General features: G+C 42.2%; 1 long non-coding RNA gene across 1 annotated transcript in view; it reads right to left on the bottom strand.

The window, feature by feature from the left end:
• Positions 1-8,399: 8,399 nt before the first annotated feature.
• The window catches only part of LOC144119436 (uncharacterized), a 621,994-nt gene continuing 618,673 nt past the window's right edge, over positions 8,400-11,720 (bottom strand). Inside the window, exons 5-6 of the long non-coding RNA XR_013312367.1 lie at positions 9,392-9,468; positions 8,400-8,558 (exon numbers count right to left, since the gene is read on the bottom strand). This is a non-coding gene — a long non-coding RNA (uncharacterized LOC144119436). The remainder of the gene's footprint in view (positions 8,559-9,391; positions 9,469-11,720) is intronic.

The following is an 11,720-nucleotide window of genomic DNA, read 5'->3' as shown; positions in this document are numbered from 1 at the left end:
CAATGAGATCCTCATTTTGCGCGTCTAGTATAACTAAGTAATCATCTACATAGCGAAACACTTTCCTCACGCCGGAGCCAAGTTGCTTCACCAGAGTCGCGTCCCGGCGGGCCAAAACCAGGTCACTGAGAACCGGGGCGATACACGAACTGATGCAGATGCCTTGCTTTTGCAAGTGGATCGATTTGTCGTGACAGACGTAAGTTCATGTTAGATAAAATTGCAGAAGTTCTAAAAAGGCAGACGTGTTCACACCGGCGGCGTTCTGAAATCTTTCCGGGCCTTGGCGGTCTATGCACTCTTCTACGCACGACAGAATTTGATGATGCGGCAAGGAATAATATAAATCTTTGACGTCAACTGATAAAGCCCAGAGCTTTCTGCAATCGTGCTTTTGTAAAATACCAATGACTGACAAGGAATCCCTAGCCAGAAAAGGGTCTTCAATTGCTAACATTCCCACGTTGATTTGTAAGTACAACGCAACACAATTCTGCCACGTCCCCACCTCTGAAACAATCACACGTAAAGGGCAGTCAGTCTTATGTGTTTTCGCAGAGAAAAACACTTCCAAACAATCTGTTTTGCTTTTCCTAATACTCTGCACTAAATGGTCGAGCTGAAGGCGCTTGCAAAGATTTTTTGCTTTAGTTTTTACTTTGGCAAGTGATAGATTAGAACACCGGTTGAAAACTGACCCCAACGCACGAAAGGCTTTTTGATTGAAAAGACGTGAAGGTAACACAGCAAACCCACCTTCTTTGTCTGCTGGGAGAAGACAAACACCCTTTTCCTTCAGAACTGAGGAAATCCGTGACAAATGAACACGATGTCGTTGTCGATGACAGCGGGCTAACACGTCTACACCTTGCGAAATGCACAGATAACCGCCATTGTCCGAAGCCCGTTTGGACACTTCTCTTACAACCACCACCAGTTCCGGTGCACTCTTTCTGACTTGGGTCCAAGGCGCACCACTTGTGTCACATCGTCGGGAAGGCGGACGTCACCAATAGTATGCAGCTGGTTAGAGCTGCTCGGCTTCTTCAGAGGCAGCAAGCCCCGTAGATGTGTCAACATGGCCTTCCATATGCACTCGGTGGTTCGGGCCAATAGGTCATTATACTCCCGCCATTTGAAACATGCTCTCCCTAGAGGCTCACTCCTGAATGAGGTCGCGTGAACGCAGTCCCCGATGAATCTAGCCTGCCTCCGCCATTCGGACCGCAAAATCTTGCAGATCCGTGCACCATGGCTTACCGACGGTAGGAAGCCACCGAAAATTGCCCTGACAAACGGAGGTAGAATTTTAGAATGGATGCAGAATCCGATAACCATGAACTTGGTCTTTTCCTGCATTCCAAGCTGCGTACCTCAGTCATCATTTCACGATAACTGGTCGAGCTTGGCGAAGAACTTATTGACCTAATATCCCAGCAGACAGCATTCACATCTGTAGGACATAAGCTTGTAAACGACAAAAGCCGTCGTTTAAAGGCGCACCTGACGATGATGAAAAAATAATAAAAAGCGCCTTTATCGAGTAGCTGTTTATAACTGGGGCTTTCTTCATTATGAAACCTTTAACTTAGGTGAAAACACATATCTGAAAGTGCAAAGCGTCCTTTCAACGCTTATGGACTGCCAATTTTGCTACTCACTATCCCAAAACAATTTTAGCATTTACTAAACCCTCCTACAGGCCGCTCTGTTACCCTCACTAAAGAATCACACATCCTAATCTTTTCTCTTTGGGACCTTAGTTTGCCCTGCAGCCAAAATCGTCCTGAGTGGAGCAGCTCACGTTCGTTCGCCACATTTTTCGAATCACCGTCGAGCAAAAGGCTCACCGTTGTGGTTCTGCAGGCGCCGACACCTTACTGCGATGTAAGTTGCAGTCTTCTAGACTTACTGTAAGTCAAGTCTTATCTTAGGCAGCAGTCATTCCCCTTCCTTCCTGCAGACGAAGGAGGCGGGTTTGCTTTATTTCCGTCTTGGCACTTTCATAAACAAGCGTGTGCATCAGCCGCTTTTGTTTCAGCCAAATGTAAAAATTTTAACATAAAAACTGAAGCGAAGAAAAGAGTTAATCAAATTCCTAGACATCATCATACATTATCATGTTCGTACATGCTGCGTGTTCAAATCTCGCGGCGAAAAAGCATAGGTACCTTCTCATTCAGCACACTATAAGATCGTAAAATGACCCCATTGCTCGCCTTTCATTTCTTAATTCTCTCAAGAAGTCCTGCCCGCGCCTCACGCATGAAAGCTTTTCTCAGCGGTGTAAGCTGCTGGAGAACGCTGGGTACCCTTCCCGTGTCCTGGTCTCAGTCGCGGAAGGCGTTGCAAAGAAAGCCTGCCAGAAAAAAGCACAGGACAGTCAGGAGGCTACGCGTAAGAAAGAAAAAATGTCTGCATGCTTTACTCGCACCGGCTGTCTCATAATCTAAAAAAATATAGCGCAGTGTTCGGCAGACAGACTGGTTCTTTTCTCCTCTAGAAAGTTGAGTCACATGTGCACGAAAAATTTGAGAGAATCCAAAAAGACGGTGGCTGTACAAAGAAGTATAAGGAAAATTTATTAATTTCACTGAAAATCTATATCTGACACCTCTTTCCTGCAGTAAGCAACAGGTAGGACAAACGGGCAGTTGCCTTAATGATGGACTTCGGGAGCCTGGGTGTGATGTAAAGGACATGTGTGGGAAAGATTTGTCGGCCCACTGCCGTGCTTGTCATTGCGTACCGAACATCAAAAAATGTATAGTTTTAAAAGTGGACAAACGCCAATTAACACAGGAAATCATTGAAGCTGGATGGATTTCCATGTTGGAAGGTGACTGTGTGAGCAGCCCTTCCGTCACGCTGTTGCCAACGCAACTCGCATATCTGGCGGATACGTTCTGCTGCGCATGGTGTGATGGTGCAGGTGTGATAAGTCGGTATGTGAACCACCCTTCATTTGTAAAATAAATCCTTGTTGGATGTTTGCGCTATGTGTGTCTGTCTTTATGAGTCCTCGTCTTTTTTTGTACCCCATTTCTCACCCATGATGTGTTTAACCTTGCATTTTCAACAGTCTTCCCAAATGAACTGCGTGCGCCTTTTTGTTTCGCGGCAAAAAACATTAAACGTACAGTGCTATGTGTCACAAGGTCTTGAAGTTGAAGTTTGAAGTTTATTATTATAATTCTGACAATACAAGATTGTCATGGCGCCGGAGCAAAAGGCGAGACTATACCCGCCTGACAAGGCCTCTGGCGCCACGAGCACAGCAGACAACAGTGCACAAAGAAATGTATACATATATACACATAATACACATATATACATACTTATATATACAATAGACACAATTATACATACAATAAGTCAATACAACTTAATAGGTATAAATAATGCGAATGAAGAAATAAAGATACAGAAAGGACAAAAGTCAATTATTGGAAAAATATAGTTTTGATTTCTTTTTGAATATTGAAATGGTTGAGGAATCTTGCATGATATCAAATAAAGCATGCTCACTATTAACTAAATTAGGAATCTGCCACTGTAAAAGCTGATTAGCGTAGTTTGTTCTAGTTTTAACCTTAATAAAGTTTCTAGCTCTTAAGGTGTAATTAGTTGTGGTATTAGTATATATAGAAAAAAAGTTATCAAGATTACTTAGGAATTCTAAAAATGCTTTTTCGGATAACTGTTGTTTATATAGATTAGTGACACTCAAAATATTGCCCTGGTGAAAGTACTCAGGGGTATGTTCGTACATCGAGAGGTTATGAATAATACGAAGACACTTTTTCTGCATTCGGAATAGAGTTTCCAAGTTAGCCCTAGAAGTGACGCCCCAGATAAGTAGACAGTAGTGTAATCTAGAATGAATAGTAGAAAAGTATAACTGACGTTTAAGTTTTAGAGGTAACAGCGTGCGATGCTTATTGAGAATACCAATTAATTGTGCTATGCTACGTTTAATGTGACTTACGTGATGCGTCCACCGTAGATTTTCATGGAAGAATACACCCAAGAAATTGTACTGGGAGACCCTTTCAAGTGGTTGAGATTGAAATATTAAAGAAGATGCAAAATTAACTGGCTTATTATTAGGAGTAAAAACAATATACTTTGTTTTTTTAACATTTAGGCTCAACTGATTAGCCGATAACCATGCTGAAAGGGAATCTAACCAGTTGGTAATAAGAGGAATTAGAGTAGAGATGTTATCAGAGGAGAAAAAAACGTTTGTATCATCGCCATATAACACAATATCGGGTGTTTCTGGTATTGCCGCGATATCATTGATATAAAGCAGGAAAATCGTAGGACCTATAATAGAACCCTGCGGAACGCCGTACCTAATGTCTGTTAAATCTGATTTTATGCTGTTGATTTCCACAAATTGGGAGTGGTGTGATAGATAGCTACGCAATAAGTATAAAGCAATGCCTCTAATTCCATAAAAGGGTAATTTGGAAAAAAGTATGTCATGTTTATTTGAATCAAATGCTTTATTAAAGTCTAAAATTAAGCCTATTGTGTATTGTTGGTTTTCTATATTGGCAACAATTTTATCACGTATTTCAAGTAACGCAGATTCAGTGGATTTACCCCTTTGAAAACCATACTGATTCGGGGATATAAGGTTATGTTTTTGCATGTGTCCAGTTATTCTGGAATTTAAGGCTTTTTCAATAATTTTAGAAAAAACTGGAAGTATGGATATCGGCCGGTAATTAGTAATGCAATCAGTTGCGCCACCTTTATGCAAGACGACGATCCTAGCAATTTTCATGTTATCCGGAAATGTGCCTGTAGAAAACACAATATTTGTTAAGTCACAAAGAACATTGCATAATAAATCCGCGACTGCTTTAATCGGCGCTACTTTAATACCGTCATAACCACAAGAAGAGCTGTCCTTTAAATTGCTAAAAATGTGTGCTATTTTTCTAGGTGTAACAGGACGAAGATACATAGTATTTTGCAAACTGGTGTTAATATAGTCCGTAAAGTTGTTGCTAACTTCCGAGTCAAAGGAGCCGAAGCACAAGAACTGCTGATTGAATACTTCAGCGAGGGATTTACCGCTTAGCACTTGATCGCCGTACGCAAGTTCCTGGGGAATGCTATTTTTTGTGTGCCGCAATAGGTCCTTTAGGGTGCGCCAAGTTTTTGTTAGGATCAAAAAGAATGTCCGTAAATTTGTTAGCGTAGTAGTCAACACGTGACTTTTTTATGTCGGCATTTAGCCTGTTCCTGACCTTTTTATATTGCTTATGAATTTCTGCGTCCTTATATTTCAGGAAGTTGCTGAAGAGGTTATCTCGTGCTTTCATTCTCTTGACTAAGTCGTAGGTAACCCAGGGTTTCCTCGCTTTCTTAAACTTTCTAACAGTTACCAAAGGAAAAGAACCTACGTAAATTTCAATAATTTTCTCGAGAAAACTGTTGTATAAAAGGTTTGAATCAGATTTATTTTTATCTAAAATTTCATTCCAGTTTACAGATGCAATATTTTGACGGAAATTATCTATCGCGTGATTAGTTATCACCCGCGTAGTTTTTGTCGAGTGTTCTATGGTAATCAAGGCGGAAAGCTGGGCTAGTTGGTGTTTCATCATGAATTAAAAGACTAGCGCATATAACAGAGACACAGACAAAGAAGTAGACAGGACGAGCGCTAAACATCAACTGAGTTGTTTACTGAACATAAAGGAACATATAAGCAATTCGGTGGTGCATGCGCACACTGGGTTAACAATACATAGACAATCTAATCAAGGTGTGGCAAACTGTTCTTTAGGTACATTTTTTCTTTTTTGGTCAAGGTAAGTGAACTAGTGCTTACACAGTTATCACCTTCTCTGTCAATGTGATAGGCCTCACAAATCTCGCGACCTAACTTTGTGCCTCCCCTACCAAGCACACACGTGGTACCAAACGCCGGCACGCACCCGCACCGCTTACAATGATTGGCCAAATGACCGCCCCTGCGGAAAGGTGCGCTTAGGAATGAAGCAGAACAAAGGTAAATGATCACTGATCGCACTTACAAGCACTCCCGCTTTCACGTCACTTTCATCATGATTAGTCAGACACAAATAAATCAAGGTTTCACTGGATGCAGAGACGCGAGTAGGCAGAGCAATATTGTTTGAAATGCCATACATTGATAACAGGTCGACAAATTCATTAACAGATGTGTTAGCAGGTTGCAACAAATCAATGTTAAAGTTACCCAAAATTACCACAGGCATTTTTAGTGACGACAGAGAATCAAGCAATGTTTCAAATCGACAGAAAAACTCAACCAGAGACCCACCGGGAGGCCTATAAACAACGCCAATTACGAAAGTTCTGCATCTAACAAAAAGAAGTTCGTAGTCGGACAACATAGCACAGTGTTCAGTCATTACTTCATAATGAACAGCGCTTTTTATGTATAAAGCAACCCCACCTCCTTTTTTACTACACCTGTTCAGGCATTCAGATTTGTAACCATTGATGTGGATTACATCTTCAGTGGTATTGTACCAAGTTTCCGTAAAGGCCAAAATATCAAACTCAAAGCCTAAGGACATGAAGAATGTGTTTAATTGGTCCTCTTTGTTCCGTAAACTCTGCGCGTTTAAGTGATAAAAGGAAAAGAACTTCGAGTGCTTACTCTTCTCAGAAGCAAAATCACGAAAAGAAACGAAATCGAGATAAGACTTCGAACATGAAACCGCCATGCGGAAAAAAGAAAAAAATTATCAAACAATGCCTGAAGCGCTACCCGATTCTTGGCCGATCCCCCAGTGTGGGTATGTGCCATCTTTTGATAGGCTAACAACAACAACAACAACTGAAGCGCTAACATTAAACCATGTTCGCGAGGTCACTTTCTTGGCGGATTCGAATGACACTGTCGCCGTTATTCTTTCGTGCAAAAACATGGCCATTCTTTTGCCACACGAAGCAGTACTTCATTTCCTTTCCCTTCGTTTGCGCTAGCCATAAAAGCCTTTTGTTCATCGCAGTTAGATTATCGAAGATTCGCAAGTCTGCTGCTTTCTCCCGAAGACGTGAGCGACATTACATCCAGCGTTCCTTCAACATGACAGATCGGAAGCGAGCTATCACCACAGGTTTTTTACCAGCAAGTGGATGCAGCCGATGAAGGGAATCAAGGTCAGAGTTTGATAGCTCGGGAAGCTCAAGCGTACGTGCCAGACAGTTCATCTTATCAAGAAGGTTTTCATTCTCTTCTTTTTGCATACCGTGAATCTCGATGTTTTGTCGGCGGCTGTACTGCTCCAATTCATTTAACTGAGCTTTCACTTCTAGGGCACTTGGAGAAGTTTCAGAAGTTTCGGACCCCAAATGCTCAACACGCTTCCTCAAGGCCACAATTTCAGTACCTTGACTGTCAGTCGTCTTATGTATTTCGTCGTACTTGACAGAAAGCATTTGGATAGATGTCTCAATGCCACTGATGCCTTTGACAGCTTCGGACAAGGCGTCCACTATGGCCACAAGTGGTAGAAGTGATAATACATTGGCATTCAGTTGGTTCAGCTTACATTCAAGTCATTGGCTTTCAGACACATTGGATGAGGCCCCGCCCCTTTTTTCATTTGTTTGACATGTTGCGCACTTCCAAGAATTTTTCAAGGAACCGCCTTTAGTGTGAAAAGCAGACCCAGTAACTCCAGAACATTTACCAACATGGTATGAATATTTACAACTTGGAATTTTGACTGCAATGGAGAAAACTTCGCTCTCATCGACTGGCGTTGGCGAAATCAACTCTTAGACACCGCAGTGTTCGGCTCCGGTTAATTTCTACTGCCTGTGGTTCTTTAACGTGTACTGACTTCGCAGCGAACACGGGCATCTGGCATTCACCTACATTGAAATGCGACCGACCGCCGCGGCTGGCAAAGAACCCGCGTCTTGCGGGACATCATGTAGCCGACCACAATAACCAGTTATCCGCTGCAGCATTTAACTGGTTATTGTGGTCGGCTGCATGCTGATCCGATAGACACAGGTTCGTTCTCAGCAGCGGCATCAATGAATAAAGTGGAAATAATTATATTTACGCTTCACCAAATAATAACGAGTGGAATAAGCCGTTGCTAATTGTAGACGTCGTTCGGGAGAACAGAAGTCCCATACTCAAAATTTTCCTCGGGCACCCGAACAGCCCTGCCTGGATTTTGAAATTGGCTCTTTAATACGCAAAACAATTTGCCATGAGAATGGTTTACTACTTGCATGTCATTGAAACTTGAGGCACCAATAGACACATTCGGGTTATAAAAAGTAAATAGAAAAAAAAAATAAAAAAGAAAGGGGCGCAATCAGGCCACGACTTGTCGTGGCGAATGGCTGCCCCGCTGCAGTTAGCACGCATCACGTTCGACGCCAGCGGGAAACCGCCGCTGCGGCGGAAGTATCGCCAGCTGTGGGGCCCTCAGCCCCCGTAGTTGTCGCCCGGCAGGAGACAGCTGGGCGTGCTGCAATTCCAGGTGCGCCGGAAGTGCCAGGAATTTCGTAGAGGCAAGTTCAACCTGCGAGCAACAAGTCATTCTGCTCTCATCGCCGGCACTACGGCTTTGGCAAGGCACGGCCACGCACGGCTGACGTGTAAGGCTCGTGACGTAATGTGGTGCTGCACAAAGAGAAATGTGCAACAGGCATAAGATAATGAACAAAAAACTTAAATCACCGTTTAACAAGCCAAGACTCGTCATGACTACATGTTATGCTTCCGTGACGTGTTCTCCTTATTGGTCGCTGCGAGGGCGCTACGATCGCAATCGTAACAATTCTTTCGCCATTTTTGAAAGGTGTTAGGGATGTTCTGCGGCTTCTGGACGTAAAGGAATGCTATTTTCGACCAGACCACTTAAAAGATTGGAACACGATGCCGATCGACAACATTGCCCGAAACCTGACTCTTCTTTTTATGTTCTTTAATTATTTCTGCTAACCAATGCAGGTACGAAATCGATACCAAGCCATTGGTCTTCCTTCATAAAAATAGAGATTTTATAATAATTATCGATCTGTTGCAGAAATTTTAAGCTGTACTCGTCATATTTGCTTGTTACTTCACTGTCTCTTTATTGCATTCTTCGCGCTGATAACGCAGGCGCTTTAACTTAATGCGTTTCATGTCTGTCCACTATAGCTGACAGATAGCGCCTCTGTGCATTTAATTCGGAGCAAAGGAGCTGCAGGAAAATTTTAAATCAGGGATTGGCCTATAAAGAGCCTATTACGCCGCTCTTGTAACAGTGAATGTCAGTCGGATGCAAAAAGTACATTTTGAATGGGAACTGCACCTGTAGGAAAGTACTTGACGGCGCCTATGTCACTAACAGCGCTCAATTTTACTCACCTATAACGCGGAGTGCTGTAGGATCTGCTGTCAATGATTCGGCGCATGTGGTCACTCCGCATCCAAGAACATCGTCCCTAACGAAGCAAGAACGTTGTCAAAAAGAAACAGGCAACATGAAACAATAAAGCCGTCCTGTAAAGCCTCTCAGCCGATGAGAATAGACGATATATAGACTTCGACAGACACCGCGTATTCCTTGTACAAGCTCGAAGGCACGATATTCATATCAGTCATACATGTGCAAGGAATGTCGTTGCAGTGAAGAATGGAAAACTAAGTCAAGTAGTAGTCATTCATATTGTTCGAGCCCCACGATCACGACAGAGACGCAAAGAAAGACAATAAAAGGATTCACTTTCAGCTGAACCAATTTAAAAAAAAACATACCTGGCATCTGCAGAAAAGCGTTACATATTCTGACGAATCCATGGCACAAAAACTAACAGAAACCAGAAAAATAGAAAATCGAAACCGCCTGCACGACTTGTCCAGAAATCAAGGACGCAAAGCATTTTGCCTGATAAAGGCAAACTACGCATCCAGCAATGCTAACAATGCTTTCTTGCACATTTATCTACGTGAATTTATTATCTCATAAATATGTTAGTCAGAATACGCCCCGTGAGGTAGCTCAAAATTTCTCAAATTCATACAGCGCACTCTTTATGTAGCACTTCAGTCGAGTTAGTGACCGTTTGTAAGTACCACGGACTTCACTTGCATTGAAACCCAGCATAGAGCAATCATATTTATTCTTAATCTTTCATGCGGAAATGGGTCATTAGGTCTCTTGAAACATAAAGCGGGGTCCCTTCCCAAGCAACACTGGTAATCGGTCCAATATTGGGAATGAGTGGTTTCACTCTACCCCTTTGTAGGACCGACATTAGCCAATACATCTCCAATATTGGGCTGATGACCTGTGCTGCTAGGGTTCCAGCTCCGAATATGTGCTCATACCACTGTGATCAGACCCAAACTTCAATAAGCTTCGGTTTTTTGAGACCTTCATCAAGAGTACTTAATAAATAAGGATAAAACATTTCAGAACCGCGCAGTTCGTTTCATTAAATCATATTATTCACGTGATGCCAGCATCACAGCCTTACAAAAACAAAGAGGTTTTCAGAAAATAGGTCTCTGCTGAACAGTTACACCATTATCACTTTTTCATAAACTGCAGCATCACTTAGCGCTACTTTATTATGAATTACTTAGAACTGGATCATTTGTAAAAAAATCCATCTGCTGCAATGACTGGCAAATGGAACTAAATCCATCTAAAACCTTTTCATTGTGTATGACATTGTGTGAAAGACCCAGTGATTTTCCCCTACAGTGCAAAAGGTACAAAATTAACTCAAGCTGCCGAACATAAATATCTAGCGATACATTTTACGCTAGACCTCTCCTGGTATATGCACATCAGGAATTGTAATAAAGCTATACGTAAGCTTTTGTCATTGCGACCTAAACTCCACGACGCTACCCCGGAGGTAAAGCTGATGGCTAACAAAATTACTGTACTCCCGCCAATCCTTGCCACTCATACCTGGGAGCCGTACACTCAGCAAAACGCGATGAAATGTCAGCGAGTACAAAACAAGCAATTGAGGTTTATTTTTAGCTCATACGCTAGAACCTGGTCAGTAACCGAACTAAGCGATCTAACCGAACGTTAGACCCGGGCTCACGACCATGTACCATAGAATGCAACTTAATAGCCGAGTATCTTTTTCATGTCTTGAGCAGTAATTATAAGGCAGCCCTGGTAAAATATGTTACATTACACAATCCTGGCTCTACTAGAAAATACATTCAAAACACAACTAACCCTAATGTTTGAAAACCAAAATTTCAAACGCTCACTACTTCAGTACGTCTCTACAATACTTTTTAAAGAACGCACGACAAATATTATGGATTTACATAAGCGGAAAAAAGACAATTGTGTCACAGGTATTAGTCAACAGTTCCGTAATCACAGTCCAGAGAGCCATGCACAGCATTTTAGTAGGTATTGTTCAAGCTTCTGTTCAATTTCAAGTTCATGTACCCCCATAGTCGCACCATTTCATGGCACATAATTCGATTTTGCATCTTACGCGGGGTAGTTTAATGCTACTTAACTTGAAAACCAAAAAAGCATGTGGCCCTGGTAACGTTCCGAGCATTTTTTTCTGCTAAGATATGCCGAATCAGTTGCAAAATGTTTGTATGTAATGTTTCAAGAATCCTTGCGAACTGGGAAAGTGCATGGTGACTAGAAGACCGCCCTATTCACCCTGTACTTAAGAAAGGCGATCGTTTTCGCTATCAAAATACC

The sequence above is a fragment of the Amblyomma americanum genome, chromosome 2 (genome assembly GCF_052857255.1).
Source record: "Amblyomma americanum isolate KBUSLIRL-KWMA chromosome 2, ASM5285725v1, whole genome shotgun sequence".
NCBI lineage: Eukaryota > Metazoa > Arthropoda > Arachnida > Ixodida > Ixodidae > Amblyomma > Amblyomma americanum.
Note: the sequence above shows the minus strand (reverse complement) of the source record. Positions and strands in the feature narration are given on the sequence as shown.